Source organism: Rhineura floridana, chromosome 2, assembly GCF_030035675.1.
Source record: "Rhineura floridana isolate rRhiFlo1 chromosome 2, rRhiFlo1.hap2, whole genome shotgun sequence".
Classification (NCBI taxonomy): Eukaryota; Metazoa; Chordata; class Lepidosauria; order Squamata; family Rhineuridae; genus Rhineura; species Rhineura floridana.
In genome coordinates, this window is record NC_084481.1 from 179,411,658 (window position 1) to 179,429,460 (window position 17,803).

At 38.5% G+C, this 17,803-nt stretch overlaps 1 protein-coding gene and 1 non-coding gene across 11 annotated transcripts in view; both read right to left on the reverse strand.

Moving 5' to 3' along the window:
* NOVA1 (NOVA alternative splicing regulator 1) overlaps window positions 1-17,803 on the reverse strand; it is a 288,715-nt gene that overhangs the window by 232,965 nt on the left and 37,947 nt on the right. The window lies entirely within an intron of this gene.
* Window positions 6,733-6,851, reverse strand: LOC133378614 (5S ribosomal RNA). The gene has a single exon (XR_009761061.1). It is a non-coding gene; the product is annotated as a 5S ribosomal RNA (ribosomal RNA).

Below are 17,803 nucleotides of genomic sequence, written 5' to 3' on the forward strand. Positions count from 1 at the left end.
ATAAATAAAAATAAAATTATATAGGATACCTTTAATTATGCTTGAGCAGGGGTACAGAACCTAGATACAAGTCCTTCTCTCCCTCCACAAAGGCAGGTTCCTCTTGCTTGTTCTCCAGGCTTTAATTCTAAAATGAAAGTCCTGAAACTGACCTTCATTAACCACTTGTTCAAATTAAATTATGTTTAATGGGAAGCTAAGAAGGAAGCACTATAACTGGGATACCTCAGGGTGCGGGAACTTTGTTCTGCCTGGCAAAGCCTGTCTGCCCTTGCACAATTGTTTTACATCTGGGGAATCAGCTTACTCTACATTTTATGCCAATAGTTTTCCAACGATGGTGTGGAAGCTGGGGGCAAAGTTAAACAGACTCACAGGAGGACATTAAGGAAGAGATTCTTCAGAACAACTTCCAGTTCAGCTCTAACCATTATAAAGTGCTAAGCTAATAATGGAGGCTGTAGAAACAGTTTTCTCAGCCACAGCAGTTTGTCCCTCTCAGGAATAAGATGCCTTTTTCTTTACCTCTCCCAATGCCAGTGTCAGCTTAGTGTCCTTATACAAACCTGTAAATTTCATATGTGGAAGGATATTGTGCATTTGTCTGCTGAAGAAATAGCTGTCATTGGGTTGCAAAATAGATAGCATCTCCAAGTTCAAAAAGTTTGAGAAAAAATTAGATAGAAAATATGTTCCTGAGCAATCAAACAATTATTTTCCCCCAGAGTTCATGTAAACTAATACATCTTCACTAACAATTACAAATCCAGCATCATACTGTGCACTCATGGTAAGAAATAAATCTAACTATAAAAACATCTAAACTTGCTTTCAACACATACAACAGGTATTTGCAGCTGCTAGAGATTATGCATCATATTGAGTTACATATAAACATCCTTAAAGAAAGAGAGAAAGTCTGTAACAGTATTAATTAAGAGTAACATCTTTATACAGTTCAGTAAATTCTAAAGAGAGAAACACAAATGCATTCAGCAGTGCATTTATTGATTACTTAAGCACAGATACTGATCAGGGACTTTTACCTAGCAATAATAACTTCACGATTGAAACATTAAACATTCTTCCTTGTTTACTACAGGTAAAAGCTTTTTGCCTCCTCATACCTATTTGAGTCAGAGTTACATCGTTCAATGCAATGAAATCACAGGCTTAGAAAAGAGTAGGGATGCAATGCATATCCAGAATTGCTTTAAAGCATGGAAACCACTCTTTGCTTAAGTGTTTAATATGGGAACTGTGCACAATTAAGCCACTCCTCTCTCCATCCAAAATAGTTTTTGTGTGTTCGTGCATATGTGTGTGTGCGCCCATGGGCTTGAGGTTCCCCACCCCTCATATAGAGTATCTTCAGGCAAGAAAAAGGTGCTAACTTGTAAGTAGCTAACTGGCCAAGTAGTACCCCATCTATGTTATTCAATTTATGAAAATATTTATATACCCCCAACTACAGTAAATCTTGTGCAGGCATACAGAAATGCATAAAAACAGTGAAATCATTCTATAGATAAATGAAATGCTACTAATAAACGAAGTAGGACTTATCTACCCATAGAGAAGGAAGAAGTGGGGAAAGGATGAATAGAAATGAAAAAAGCTAACATTTGCCCATACAGTACTACATAAATAAGGTAAAGAAAGACATGCAGCCTTCTCTCACCTAGCCCACCTAGCACACCTTTTATGCAGGCTTCTTGTGAAGAGTTGCCTACTAAGTATTAGCAAGTCTGCATTTGCCCGCTTTTCTCCCAGAGTTTCCTTTCCTTTTACAGCTTATTTCTTAAGAAAATGAGGGTGTTAAGAAATCATTTTGTATAAAGATCTTTGTTACTGTGGTGTCTAAATTAGATTTTTGGCTTTCTTAACATTTGCATATCTTGGTTCGCCGTTTGTGCTCTTGCTTGCATTACAGTATGACTCCATTGCTCATTTCAGGGCGGGAGCCATCTATCAAGGCAGGCTCTGAATGAGAGAAATAAATAATGCAGTTCATGGTCTGATAAAAGAAGCAACAGCTGCCAAGCAATACTTCTGTGTGTTTCTTACTCTTTGGAGCCCTTCCATTTTCTCTGCAACATCTTGCCATAGTAGAGATTTGAGGATTTTAACCAGGTATATTCCTTTTGTAGGCCACTGCAGTAACCACAGTATTCCTCTTGGGCACCATCTGCACTATACATTTAAGGCACTATTGTGCTATTTAGAATGGTAATAGTTCTCCCCACTCAAGAATCCTTGGAACTGGAGTTTGTTGGGGATGCTGAGAGTTGTTAGGAGGTCCCTATTCCCCTCATACAGCTAGTTGTCAGAGTGATTTAACAATCAACCTCTCTTCCCAGGGAACTGTGACTCTGTGAGGGGAATGGGATTCTCCTAACGACTCTCAGCTTTTTCACAAGCTACAGATCCTAGGATTTTGGGGGGAGAAGCCATGATCGTTTAAAGTGGTACAATACTGCTTTCAATGTATAAGACAGTGGGGCCAGAACTTTTAATTTTAAAAAATAGTAATAGTTAAAATAATTAACAATAATAAAAGTAGTAATGGAAGGTGTGACAGGAAAGAAAATAGGCCAGTGGTGTCCTGGACAGTGTGATGAAAACTCATGCATGCAATGGAATGTTTGGTAGGTACAATGAAAAAAATTGAATAAAAGCATGTTAGCATGTCTTATTTTCTGAGGACTCAGCAGCGATTTGGTACATCTACCTTGTCCCTTCCCTACCCACCTGCATGGGACCTAAACCTGCCTTCAGTAATTTCATGGATGGCAGACAGGAACAAACTTCAGTGTCAGCCTCCACAAAGTCAAAGTGGGAGATGCAGTTGGGTACCACCTTCATTAGCTTTGTGACCAGAGGAACCTGACTTCTATACAGACATTGCAATAGCGCTAGCAGTTTCCAAGACGCAGTTAACTACAATGCAGTTTGGTCATGATTTTCACTAGCTTCGCAACTGAGCTGATTCATTCAGCCAACATCTATGGGGTGCCATCGTTCTAGAGAAATTTTGGTACCTACAGTTCGTTTCGGCTTGTTTTCTTAGCAGGAGGGTACGGTTCGGTTTTATCATCATTGTAAATTCTTAAATATGGTGCAACGGCAGGATTGCAAAAAGAGGGGCAAGTAGCGGTGACGACGAGACAGTCTTGTCTGCATCTCTTTCAATAACCGCTGCCTAATTTACACGCGCAGTTACTACAGCGCGCCGGTAGAAATGACATAACCTCCAACAAAAAGGGGGGTACTCTAACCCATTCCCCCGCCCACCCCCTGGATCGCCCCGCCTTTATTCTCTTGCACCTGCGTGGCTATGGCGGCGCCCGCTTCGGAAATGGAGGGAGCTGCGGCGGGACCGGAGGAGCTGGTCTGCGTGCGGGGCCGGAATCGCAAGGCCGTACTGTGCCAGCGCTGCGGTTCCCGTGTGCTTCTGCCTGGAGCCGCTACCTTCACCCGCAGAGAGGTAGGGTGCAGGAGGGGTGTTTGTTGTCCGCCCCCGCCCAGTCTCCGTGTGCTGCAGGACCTGGTCGTCAGGCCAGGGAGGGGCAGCTGGGAGGTTCCCAGGACTCTTCCTTTCATCAGATGCACGGGGGGGGGTATTTGCCTTCTTGAACTCCTTGAAGGATTGGAGGAACATAATAGTAGTGATGATCTTGAAAATGAGAGGTGTTTCTTTGGAGGACCGAATCTCTGTTTTGGAAGCCCTTTATCCGATGCCTGGCCTTCGTGGCTCTGTAATGGGGAGACAATGTGGCTCCCGAACTGTGGAATGGTCTCCCTGACGAGGTGCGCCTGGCGCCGACGCTGCTATCTTTTCGGCGCCAGGTGAAAACCTTTTTATACTCCCAGGCATTTTAAAGTGTATTTTTATAGTATTTTATTACTATGTTGTATTCTGGATGTTGTTTGGTTCTTGTATTGTTTGTTTTTGTTTTTTGAGTTATGGTATTTATTGTATTTATATATTGTCCTTGCTTTTACCTTTTATGTACACCGCCCAGAGAGCCTTCGGGCTTCGGGCGGTATATAAATTAAATAAAATAAATAAATAAATAAATAAATAAATTAAGCCACTCCTCTCTCCATCCAAAATAGTTTTTGTGTGTTCGTGCATATGTGTGTGTGCGCCCATGGGCTTGAGGTTCCCCACCCCTCATATAGAGTATCTTCAGGCAAGAAAAAGGTGCTAACTTGTAAGTAGCTAACTGGCCAAGTAGTACCCCATCTATGTTATTCAATTTATGAAAATATTTATATACCCCCAACTACAGTAAATCTTGTGCAGGCATACAGAAATGCATAAAAACAGTGAAATCATTCTATAGATAAATGAAATGCTACTAATAAACGAAGTAGGGCTTATCTACCCATAGAGAAGGAAGAAGTGGGGAAAGGATGAATAGAAATGAAAAAAGCTAACATTTGCCCATACAGTACTACATAAATAAGGTAAAGAAAGACATGCAGCCTTCTCTCACCTAGCCCACAACCAGTTTATCAGTTTTTGCCCTTCAACCCCTAAAATCACACATTTCAGGAAGCAGATTTGCCATGCCCCTCCCATCCCCCAATTTGATAAAGAGACTTAATATTACTGCTGAAAGAACCATTCAGACTAATACGGCATTCAAATTAATTCTTTAAAAAATGACCCTTTCAGTATGTCTAAGAATAGTCTCTGAAGACACAAGCACTACCTTCTCTGATTCATAATTGGTATCCTAAACATACAGTAAATTCATGAAAACCAATACAGACGTATTGCACTTCTGGCATATGATTAGAAAACAGAAACATTGTAACTAAGGCTATAATTCTATACACATTCTCCAGAATCTACGTTTCACTGAATTCAGTTCAATAGAACTCACAGTCCTTTATGAAACATGTGTTGTATCTATTATTTATTTATGTATTTACTTACTACATTTATATAGCCACTAGGGTTGCCAGGTTCAGGGCCTGAGACTGATCCTGTATCTTTAGGAGAAGAGAAAGTCAGCCAAGTGCAGGTGTTCTTGCAACTCTGTAATGAGAAAAACCACAAGGTGGGATTCTGCCTTCCCCCTGAACAACTTTTAAAGACACAGAAGACCTCTTGGTTGCCAGGCCCGGCCTCCAAGAGGTCTTCTGTATCTTTAAAAGTTGTGCAGGGGGAAGGGAGAATTCCACCTTGTGGTTTTTCCCATTACAGTGTTGCAAGAACACCTGCACTTGGCTGACTTTCTCTTCTCCTAAAGATACAGGATCAGTCTCAGGTCCCGAACCTGGTAACCCTAATAGCCACCCATAACATAAGTTCTTTTATGGAGGCAACCAATCATATAGCTGGGGTCCTGAATATGATGCTTATGAGCACCATAACACTTTCAGACACCCCCCATGGCACCCACCCAGAACCTTTGTCTGTCTCTATTATTTTAATTGAAGGTTAAATTTGGCAGGGGGCATTGCCTGCTTTTTTTTTTTGGTGTATGTGTTACTTTTGGGTGTTGGGAGCGTGGCCTGTTTGAAAGGGAGTCTGAACATCCTCAGTTTTTCTTCACTGAAATGGTTATTTTGTGGTGCCCACAACAGTTTCTTAGTTTCTGTGTGTGCCTCCAGTCCCAAAATGAGTGAGAACCCCTGACATATTCTATTTAGGTAGCTGAATTACCTCATCCAAACAAATGAGGGAGGTATCAGTAGGCTTGCAGAAAACTACAGGTTTGCAGAAGTACCCCGCATCAAAAAGGGGTGGAGGAAAATAATGGAGGAGACAACAAAATAGTTCAGGAACAACTAAGCATGTTCTTTGGGCTCAGAATGGTGACCAGCTGTTGAAGGATAGAAAATCTTGGGGACAGGGAATAAAATGGAGTAGTTAGAAAATTGAATAGGAGCATTTAACAATGCTGCAATTATATTATAGGTCTTATTTGTTAATTATAATACAACGCTTAAACAATAATTCACCCTAACATGGGAGAGGGCCTCCACAAGCGTAAGCTAATCAAACCAGGTTGATTCATGATGCAGAGGGATCCAGAAAGATACATCCAATGAAAATTAAGAGCATGTAGGTCCTTTAAGAGAATATGAGCTTTTGCTTCTGACTGCCCTAAGCTTTTTAAGCAGCATGGTCTTCCACAATAGTCCAAGCAGAATCTCCATTAGCTCACTGGCAAAGAGAACCACACCAGTATGCTGCAAAAAGCATAAGAAACTATCACTTAAGTACTCTGAAAAACAGTCATCCCAGGTGTTTCAAGTTAACAAGTCTCTTCAGCAGACAATTGCAACAAGTGCTACAGAGAACTGACAGACTTTTAAAAATATTGTTAGGATGGATAAACCAAGTTCACAATGTTGTAGCAACATCTATTTTTGTTAAGAAATAGTAGGTATTTTATATTTTACAGGAATGCTCATCAAATAAAGCTCTAGATGGAAAACAAAATAAAAACGTACACTTATATCCCACCTTTCTTCTATAATAGCACTAAAGGCAGCAACAAGTTGTTTCTAGGTTGTCTCTCATTCAGGCACTGATCAGACCCAAAGTCTTCAGCAAGGTGGTAGCTTCATATGCCTTCATATATGCTGTTGTTATATGCCTTCAAGTCTATTATGACTTATTCTGACCCTATGAATCTTTTGGGTGTATTCATAAGGTTTTCATTTCATGGTAAGAGGTACTCAGAGGTGGCTTGCCATTACCTTCCTCTAAGCCTACGGCACCCGGTATTCCCAGGTGGTCTCCCATCCAAGTACTAATCAGGCCTGACCCTGCTTAGCTTCCGAGATCAGGTGAGATCGGGTGTGTTCAGGGTAGTATGACTGTAGGCCTTCACATATAAATAGCTGAATATATTTACTTTAATTATTTTGACCTAGGACTTGAGGAGAAGTTTAAAAAATACATTAAAAAAGGGAAAAAATGAACAAAATATAGTAGATAGAACATCTATCAATTTTTGCAGTACAGGCCTCACTCTACATTAAAAAGCCTGACAGAAAAGGCAGATTTCAGCTGGCACATAAAATGAAACAATGTTGGTGCTTGCTAAACCTTCAGAGAGAGTGTGTTCCACAACCCTGGTGTTGTTACAGAGATCACACTTCAACAGGTCATAGAACAGAGCTTCCCTTAAATCGGTATGACCAACAAGGTCTCTCCAGTGCATCTTAAGTCGTCAGCAGGTTGATATGGGCAGAGGCAATCCCCAGATAATTGGTCTCAAATCATTTAGGGCTTTGGATGTCAAGACCAAACCCTTGTATTGGGCTTGGTAGCAAAATGGCCATTGTAGATCTTTAAGGACCAATGTTATATGGTTCAGACTCCAGAGCATTCAGAAATTCTTCTAATTCTGTAAGTCTCCAGGGGTGGACCATCCTAGTGGGTCCTCCACCTAGACAGGGGGGAAACTGTCACAGCAAATCCAAACCTTACCAAGAAATCATCAGTCCATGGCAACAGCATAGTTTCAACCTACCTATCCCCAAGCCATGAACCAGCCATCCAGTGGAGAAAACTAGGTTGATGGTATTTATTTTAGATTTATACACGTCTCAAGGCAATTTACAAACATGCCATTAAAACAACTAAACACAGTTCTAAAAACAGTACAAAACACAACTAAAAACTTGTATTTTAAAAAAAATACAAAAAAGCACCTAAGCCAGAGATCTTTTCATCCTGCCAGAAAAGTTTGTTGAAACAAAAATGGTTTAAATTATTTACAGAAATTACAACAGATGGGCCCCTGTTTCAAAAATAGGGATGTTCAAGAATGCAGCTGATTTCACATTTAGCACCAGATTTTTCAATGGCCTGCATATTCTCCATCTTTGTGGAACAATCCTGTTTGCTCCAAACTTCAGCAGCTTTCCCCCTCAAATATTTGCTCAAAGATATTTTTCTTTTATTGATTTTACTCACAGCAATTCCAGACATCTTAAGAATCTTAAGATCGTAAGAATCTGATCTTAAGAATCAGTGGTTGATATGGAGGATGTCATCCCCAAGGTACAGAAATACAGAAAACTGCTTAGGGGAAATATTGCCTGGTTCAGACATAATGGTTATATTATGGCTTGGCTCCATGTACATTCCAAATCTTTCTCTGCTTTCTTAAATTTGAGCTGACTATAGTTTCCTGTGGTATCTGAATTGGGAAAATTATTGTTTGTACTAACAATAGTTATCCTGCAATTGAAACCCAGATATTCAGCTCAAATTGTGGCTGCACCAAGAAGGAATCATGAGAGGTGATGAGGTGGATGCACATGAAACCTTAAGTCTATTCATGATGTCCAAATCAAGGTTTAGCTACCAGGTTATTTGCTTATTTCACCCAATTTATTGACTCCCTAGTTAAAATTAAATACTGTATAATTGTTCAAGAACTTTTGTTGCTGCACATTTTGAATAGTCCCTTCTTGCTGCAAGCAGTGGAGGGCAGGATATCTTTTGGGGAAGTTTCTTTGTCATTATTGATCTTAACACTGAGAAACCTCTGATAAACTTGAGGAATCTTACAGTTCTCCAGAACATAGTTTGAAAACAAAGCAACGATGAATTTGTACTGCGTAAACAATGAACAAGTAATGGGCAAAAGTGAACCCATTCTTTAAGCATTTGATGCTTGTCATGTTATAGATAAGGAGACTTGAGGAAGTATTTTTCACATCTAACCATTTTGTTTCACCCGTTTGTTCATGCAGCAAAGCATTCCGAATTTCCTATTCCAATCATTTCCATAGTAACAGAAGGAAGTATAACAGACTGTAACTTTACTGCATGATTTTTAGACAGAAACAACATTTGATAGCAAGAAGGAAAACAGAACTAAAATTAGATCATCTACAATTCCATCTCTCCTTCGCTAAAAGTTTTTAAACAGAGGCTAGACGCCCTCCTATCATGGATGCTGTAGCAGCAGATTTGCTGCATCAACACGGAGTTGGATAATCCTGATTGTTCCTTTGCAAGTGGGGCTGTTGAGAGCAAGCCCTTTCAAAGCCCTTTCAAAGCCCTTTCAAAGGCATGAATATCAGCATACCTTCAACGAGAGCCCAGCTTTGTCCTTTTGCAGCCATGGTTTGGATTCAACCAGCCAGATCCATTTCTGCACCCTTGGATTAGGGATTGCGAGAAGTTTCTGTTTGGATTTATAAACAAGCTTACCAAATTCACACTTTGTGAAACAATATGCAAGCCAAAATACAGCCATCCTTTAAAATTTAAACCCCTAATTTTGCAATGCAGTTTTCTATCTACAAAATGCGTATAAAATGCATAGACTATGGTAAAGTGCACATTAAAATATATTTATGAAAATAGCATACAAAAATGCATTATATTACTGAAAATTGCTTGCAAAAATGAGTAAGTCAAAACTACATACAAATTATGTTTATTAGGAGAAATTCACACTAAAATGATAACCAATTTTATGAGGATTTTTTTTAAAAAAATGCAAATTGTTAGGGATATGTGGAGAACTTTATTCAAGATAGGGGAAATGAGAAACTTGGAGAACCAAAATTCACTGATTTGTCCATCCATACCATGGATTAGATGGTCTTTGAGGTACCTTCCAACAGATACCCACAGCATTGAAACGCATTTGTTATAGCAGTTAACAAAATAACTCTGCTTCCATTATTTAAACAATTTCCTCTGCTTACTAAAGTTACTAACTTTGGATTTCAATTGGGCTTCTCTGTCTGAAGTTTACTATATCCAAGGCTCCTACAGCCTTAACCTGCATATGACAATTTACTACACAGTTTTCTAAGTTACCTCCTTCTTGAACAAGAATACAGACTGAGTGCTATAATAATTAGTATGCAATACCACCTAGAAAAATAGATCCCAAGTCTTCAGTCACATAGCTCTCATGCTTTTTATGGTACAGTAGGGCCCCACTCATACGGTGGGTTACGTTCCGGACCCCCACTAAAAAGCAAAAACTGCTGGAAAGAGGAACTCATTGAATAGAATGGTGCGTGACACCTGAAAACCGCCGTAAAAGAGGAGCAAGCACTGTATGAGTGGGGCTTTAGTCTAATTGCGTCTAATTGAGACCACTGCATTAGCGAAGCGCTGTAAAGTGAAGCGCTGTAAAGTGGGATCCTACTGTACAAATTTTACAACAGATGCAGGGAAAGAGAGGCAACTGTTAACTTGGCTTCTGCTCATTCTATATGCATTCAGGCTAAGCAAGCAAGGGCTAGTAGCTACTGTAGAGAACAGTGGTACATGTTTGTTTTTGCCAAGAGATAGAAAAGTAGAAGTTCATGCTGTTCAGATTAGGTGATGCCAGAAATACCCTTTCAATTCTGATTTAGCAAGTCTTTTTATCAAATAGTTTACATATGGATTTCCCTCACTGCCCAAACTTGGTACCCAATCGAAGCATAAGATGCTCTCTCTCCTACACACACAGTATTGAAGAGCAGATTTAATTGACTAATTTGTGGAAAGGAGAAGCACAAATGCAAAGCCTTATTCCCAACACAAACATGGGAATATAAACATACCCACCTCTGAACTTGTTAACCTAAGTTAACCTTGTTAACCTAAGTTAACATGCATGAAAAATCTGTTACAAATTATTATTAACCAAAGAGAAACAAGTAATAAATCTTTTGTCTGTGGTATTGTTTGTTCCTTTCCTTTACTGTTAATCTCTTAGGGCCTGTTTTACACATTATTTCCTGACTTGTCCCACCCCCTTGTACCATCCCTAGGGGGAGATCACAATAGGTCTTAACCTTACATAAAGTTCCTTACTCTAATTCCTTTATTCTACTGAGAAATGAACAGACAAGATATCCTGCAGATATTCAATAACTGGACTTCCCATGACAATAAACCCCCTTTAAAAAGCATCGAGCTTAAAGAGCATAGAGTCACTACAAGCTGCTGAGACTGAATCTGTCCAAATTTTGACAAAAAATTGTCAACAAATATGGAAAACTAAATAATGGCCCACAGACTGGAAATGTTCAATATACCGTATATTCCGGCGTATAAGATGACTTTTTAACCCTGGAAAATCTTCTCCAAAGTCGGGGGTCGTCTTATACGCTGGGTGTCGTCTTATTAGGGTTGCCATATTGCCCGGATAGGCGGGTTTTACCCGGATTCTCAGCATGCCACCCGGCGCCCGGCTAGCCCCTTAGGTGGCCCGGATTCTCAGCTTTCATTTTAAAAAAAAATTAAGTTTCTAGGTGGTGCGGTTCTCGAGATATATATAAAAACGTCAGGCACCCCCCCCCGGTTAAATCTTTTTTAAAACTACTGTATAGCACTTCGTAGCTTTAACCCCGCCCGTTCAGGATTTCAGCCAATCAGTGAAGTGTTTGTTTGGTGGCAGTGTCTGCAATTGCGAGGCCAGAAAATGGTGGTTTCCCCTCCTGTTTATCTGAAAATCTCATAAATTGGGTGGGTATATACATTTCAGTTTTTCCCCCTGTTGTGTGTAGGAGTCAGATCCTGGGCAGTGTTTTGAAAACCTTCCCAATAGTTGCTTTTGGGGGTAAAAACAGTGCTAATCCCATATGTCCAGAGTAAATCCTATTGAATTCAGTAGGAATTACTTTTGAGTAGACATGATTATGAATGTGCTGAAAATCAATGGGACTTTGGAGTGAATGTAAAAAAGAATTGTGTTTGTGTTCTCTTTCTGCCCCCCCCAGTCCTATTTTAAAGCAAGTAAGCAGGGCTTACTTAGGTATTGCAGTTTTTATTCTGTAGGAAACTAATACTGATTTTTAAAAAACTAATACTGATTTTTCTGCAATGACCAATTGGTTTGACAATAAACTATTATATGGGCTGTATGTATTTATACATCTGCAGTGTGTGCGTGTGTGTATGGAGTCTTTCCAACACCCCTGTGAGGTAGGGTTGGAAACCAAGGCAGCTCACAACAAGAAATAAAGCCATTTAAAATCCAATAACCATAAAAACAAGTATAAACAGTTGCAAAACAGTGTAAAGTGGCATGATTCGGAATTTTGGGTTGTGTGAATGAAGTTGCTTATCACTTGAGGTTGCATTTCTGTCCCTGTTTGAGTAAGCCCCATTGAATACGCTGGGACTTGCTTCTGAATAAATAAATTTAGGATTGCACTATAAATATCTTTACAGTTTGTGTAAATAATAAATATATTTGATAGTTATGCTTATATAAATATTTCTTCATTTATCATATTTTTGGTTTTTGGTTAGGAATCCTGACTGGTTGTGAGATGCTAGTTTTTTGCCTTATAGGAATCTTGTTGTGGTTGGTATGGTATTACATTTAGGAAAGTGTTACTGCCTTCTGTATTTTTTTTTCCTATTTGCATTTCACTTATCTTTAACCTCACTCCGTTACAGCCATAGAAGCAACAGCAGCATATGCAAGATAATTATCTCCCATTAGTGATAAGAACAAGAATTTATAATTATTATTTCAATTAAAACAAGAGGCTTATCAATACTTTGAAGAGGACCAGATATTTATTTTCTTTCTGAGCCCAGGACTGGATCTTTCATGATGCCCGGTGTGTGTGTGGGGGGGGGAGCAGGAGAGTAGTCGATAAGACAGACATCCTGGCATTGATAATCGAATTAGCAAGGTATGTGTGGGGTTGTTGTACACTTCCAGGCTCAGTTTCATTTTGAGTATGGAGGTGGAACCTGTGTAGATGTGGTTATTAAAGGGAGAAGAAATTTTGAGTTAAGCAAAGCTCTGCTTTTATAAAACCTAAGAAACATACAGTACTTTGAATGTCTGAGTGCCTGCACCAGTGGAATACTGGAGGAACTTGTAAAACTTGCTGCAACAGTATTTAGAACTGAGCATGTGGTGTGAAAGACTCCTTTTCCTAACATTTTGGCTTGTTTTTCTCTGATTGTGTATTTTTATTGTTTTTACTATATTTGTAAGCTGTGCTGAGCTCTGTTTTTAACAGCAAAAGGGCAGGATATAAATTCTCTTAATCAATCAATAAATACTCCATAGTGTTGGAAACTAGAGTCTAGGCATTTAATGTTGCTTTTAAAAAAAAGATTTCTCACATCTTTCCCCAGTTTTTGGTGGTAATTCCTAGGCACAAAAACAAAACAACTGGACAATCCAAATATTAATATTTATAAGTTTATAAGTGACAGTTTTCCTGCTAAGTACCTGCATGTCATAAGCAGGGGTAGTCTTATACGGCGAGTATATCCCAAACTCTATATTTTAACTGGAAAAGTTGGGGGTCGTCTTATACGCCCAGTTGTCTTATACGCCGGAATATACGGTACATCCCAATTCCAAAGAAAGGGGATCCCAGGGAATGCAGTAATTATCGAACTATTACCTTAATATCCCATGCAAGTAAATTAATGCTCAGGAATCTACAACAAAGGCTCTTATCATATATGGAGTGAGAAATGCCAGATGTCCAAGCTGGATTCAGAAAGGGAAGAGGCACCAGAGATAATATTGCAAACGTATGTTGGATAATGGAAAGGATCAAGGAATTTCAGAAGGAAATCACCCTGTGCTTTATAGATTACAGCAAAGTCTTTGATTGTGTAGATCTTGAAAAACTATGGAATGCTTTAAAATAAATGGGGGCGCCACAGCATCTGATTGTCCTCGTGTGCAACCTATACTCTGGAGAAGAAACTACTGTAAGGACAGAATATGGGGAAACCAACTGATTCCCAGCTGGAAAGGGTGTGAGACAGGGGTGTATTTTATCACCCTATTTGTTTAATCTATACGCAGAACATATCATACAAAAAGCGGGATTGGACCAAGATGAAGGAGGTGTGAATATTGGAGGGAGAAATATAAATAATTTAAGATATGCAGATGATACCATACTCTTCGCAGAAACCAGTAATGATTTGAAATGAATGCTGATGAAAGTTAAAAAGGAAAGCACAAAAGCAGGACTACAGTTGAACGTCAAAAAGACTAAAGCAATGACAACAGAAGATTTATGTAACTTTAAAGTTGACAACGAGGACAGTGAACTTGTCAAGTATCAATACCTTGGCACGGTCATTAACCAAAATGGAGACAACAGTCAAGAAATCAGAAAGAGGCTAGGACTGGCGAGGGCTGCTATGAGTGAACTAGAAAAGGTCATCAAATGCAAAGATGTATCACTGAACACTAAAATCAGGATCATTCAGACCATGGTATTCCTGATCTCTATGTACAGATGTGAAAGTTAGACAGTGAAAAAAGCAGATAAGAGAAAAATCAACACATTTGAAATGTGGTATTGGAGCAGAGATTGGACATACCATGGACTGCAAAAAAAGACAAATAACTGGGTGTTAAAACAAATTAAACCAGAACTATCACTAGAAGCTCAAATGATGAAACTGAGGTCATCATACTTTGGACACAAAGTGAGAAGACATGATTCCAGAAAATACAATAATGCTGGGAAAAACAGAAGGGAGTAGAAAAAGAGGAAGATCAAACAAGTGATGGATTGATTCCATAACGGAAGCCACAGACCTGAACTTACAAGATCTGAACACTGTGGTCCATGACAGATGCTATTGGAGGTTGGGGATTCATAGGGTCGCCATAAGTTGTAATCAACTTGAAGGCACATAACAACAAAAAAGCATTTAATACAAGTGCTCAGTGTTTGCTCCAAAAGCCCAATTTTATGGATGCTTACTCAGAAGCTGTGGGCTTTCAAAATGTCATTTTGTTATCTACATGGACTTTGCAGATAACAACAACAAAAAAATCAGATACACAGTTTGAGACTTTTGACACTTGCTGATATTTTTATTTATTTTAATTTTGGAATTTATATCCTGCCCTTCACCATAAAATGGTTGCACGTTGGATCACAAACATATCACATAAGATCAATACAATACATCCAGGTACTTTAGAATTGGATGAAAACCAATAGACATCTTCCTTCATCTGTTACAATAACTATCTTAAAATAAAACTGAACGTCAGAAGGCCTGGCCAAAAAAATAAATAAAAAATCTTGGCTTTGTGCCAAAATCTCCTAGGGAACAGTGTTCCACAATCAGGGTGCCACAAATTAGAATATCCTATTCTAAATTCTGATCATCCAGACCTCACTAGGCAATGTTAAAGCCAGAAGACCTTCCCTGGTCAATCTCAACAGGTGTAACACTACAGGGGTTCAAGTGATGCCATATTAAATGTGTAAATTAACATTTGAAAAAAAGAATCAAAGCTGCTGCTCGTCACATTTGACAAAGTTACTGTTCTGGGGAAAGCAGGTTACTCTGTTATGAACACTGTAACACAATGTTTGCTTTCACAAGTGGTCAGATTAGTTATTACTATCTCCAGTATGTACAATTTTATAGATTTTGAAATATGCTTTTAAAAAATCTTCTATGACATCCTCTGTTTTCATAAGTAGTCCCCTAAGTTCAATTAGTCAAACTGAAATGCATTTACTTTAGCAGGCAACTATTACTTAATGTTCTGTCAATATACTATCCAGCATACTTCAGTCTCATGTGTATCAAAATTTAATAGCTCCTTCACAAGTTATCAGTTAAAGAGTGTTAGGGCAAGGGCAACAAGAACAGCATTTACCAGCTGCTGCAATTACTTTTTTCTCAGGCATATAAGATGTGAAGCTGCCGATGCAGATATACAGCTTAACTTTAAAGCTAAAGGCAGAGTATTAATACATTTACTTTGTTTCAAGTAATATAAATTATTTAAAACATCTATATAGCAAGTATATTTAAGAGAAAAACAAGTGCCCATTATGAAGCCAGATACACTTATAAAGTTCAGTTAAATTTACTGAACCTTTTTAACTACATAAACAGTAATTCCCACTAGGAACTGTACATTGTGGCCAGTGGTTTGGTTCCATATTGAAAGGAAAAAATGCACACAACTCTGAAGGCTCTGTAATCTCAGGAAGCCACAGTCACCACAATTGCTTCCGATCAGTTACTCACATATTTATCCAATTATAAAAACCAGTATGAATTTTTTATTGACACAGTAGCAAAAATTGCTAGAATAAATACAGAAAAATAGAATTGTTTTTATTATAAACAAAAAGGCCACGATCCATACAAGCTATAAATAAGCACAGAAAATCTGAGTGTATATGAAGCATGAGCTACAGTAATATTTAAAGAGAAGGTTGACCCCAGAACTCAGGGTTGATGTGGCAAAAAATCCACTGTGTACCTTTACTGCATACGGTTCTTATTCACACAAGTGAGGAATGTTTTTGGATTATTTACCATATTATGAATACAGAATACATAACATTTCTTCCAAAATATACTAATAAATCAGTTGATGAATTTAGAAACATTGTCTTTAAATGCAGGAGCAATATATTGCCAACATCAAGTCTCCAATTTTGGCACTAGCTTACATTATAATATGGTTCCTCATCAAGAAAGGTAGAATGTTACTGTCTTCCATCTCCAAAGCAAAACAATAGTTATACTGCAGTTTGAAGCTGGCTTATGTAAAAAAGAAAAAAAATTCTCCCTGTTCATTCAAAACTAGCATGTCAAAGAGAAGTCTAGCTTAGAATCTTCTCCCTGGCATGCTAGTTTTATACTAGGATGAAGACTTTTATATGAGACAGCATTCAAATGTAAGCTCTGTATTTTGAAGTAGTACAGTACATTAACCATTATAGTACATGGAACCATTTTTTAATGAACTATTTGTTTTCGTTGTAGGTATCGACTCTTCATATCACAACAAGGTTTTTTGTACATTACAATCGGATACCAATATAACCAATTATGAACTAAATATAGGGAAAATAAACAAGGAAACAAAATCTCTCAAGATACATGTCTGAGAACAAATTCAATGTGATGTCTACCTGGTAAAAAAGTGGTCTGCTTTGCCTGACCAAATATTAATCCCTGCATCTAAACTCGTTTCCAAATCTGCCAGGATTCTATGGATGGGCGATGAGCAAATGAGTTTACAGAAGTGTAATCAATAAATGCATGCCAAACGATATAAAATGAGTCCAGTGTTTATTTTCCTAGTCTTAGCTTCAGGTCATGTGTAAGTTTTTCCATTAGGATGATACTAGTGTCCAATTGTGAAATTTGTTGCTGATTTCCACTGAGACGCAATTGTCAACTTCGTTGCCGAGGGGATGTAGATGATGAGTTCTTTAGACAGCAATTTTGCATGTGTGTCATCAAAAATGGTTAGTAGCAATAATTTTGGAGAAAATGCAAAATGCTCCTGAGAAATTGTTAACATTTCATTATAAATCATCAACCAAAAGTCTTGTACATAGTCACATGGCCACCATAAATGAAAGTAGGTTCTGGTTTTCCCACAGCCCCTCAAACAAAGTGGGGAGACTGTTTAGAACATTCAAGAAATTTGGACAGGTGTGAGATACCAATGATGTACCAGTTTTAAAGAGTGTTCTCTTACATAGCTAGAAACAGATTTAAACAGCTGCTACCCCCACAACTTATTCCAGTCCCTAGGTTGTATTTCAGACCCTAGACCTAGTTCCCATTAGTTCTTTAGAGAATGAGTAGATTTTAGAGATGTATCAAGTAATATTGAGTATATTTTAGAGACTAAGCCTTCAGCTCCCTCACACCTATCTCAAAGTAAATGCTCAAATTGCATAATGGGTCTTGTTGCTTGTTGTATAATATAATTTATTGAAATGAAGCTGCATACCTGGGCAACTGTTCACCAATTCATTTTTGTGCCATGTAATTTAAGTTTTAGTTGTGCAGATGAGAGCAGAGTGGAGTTTATAT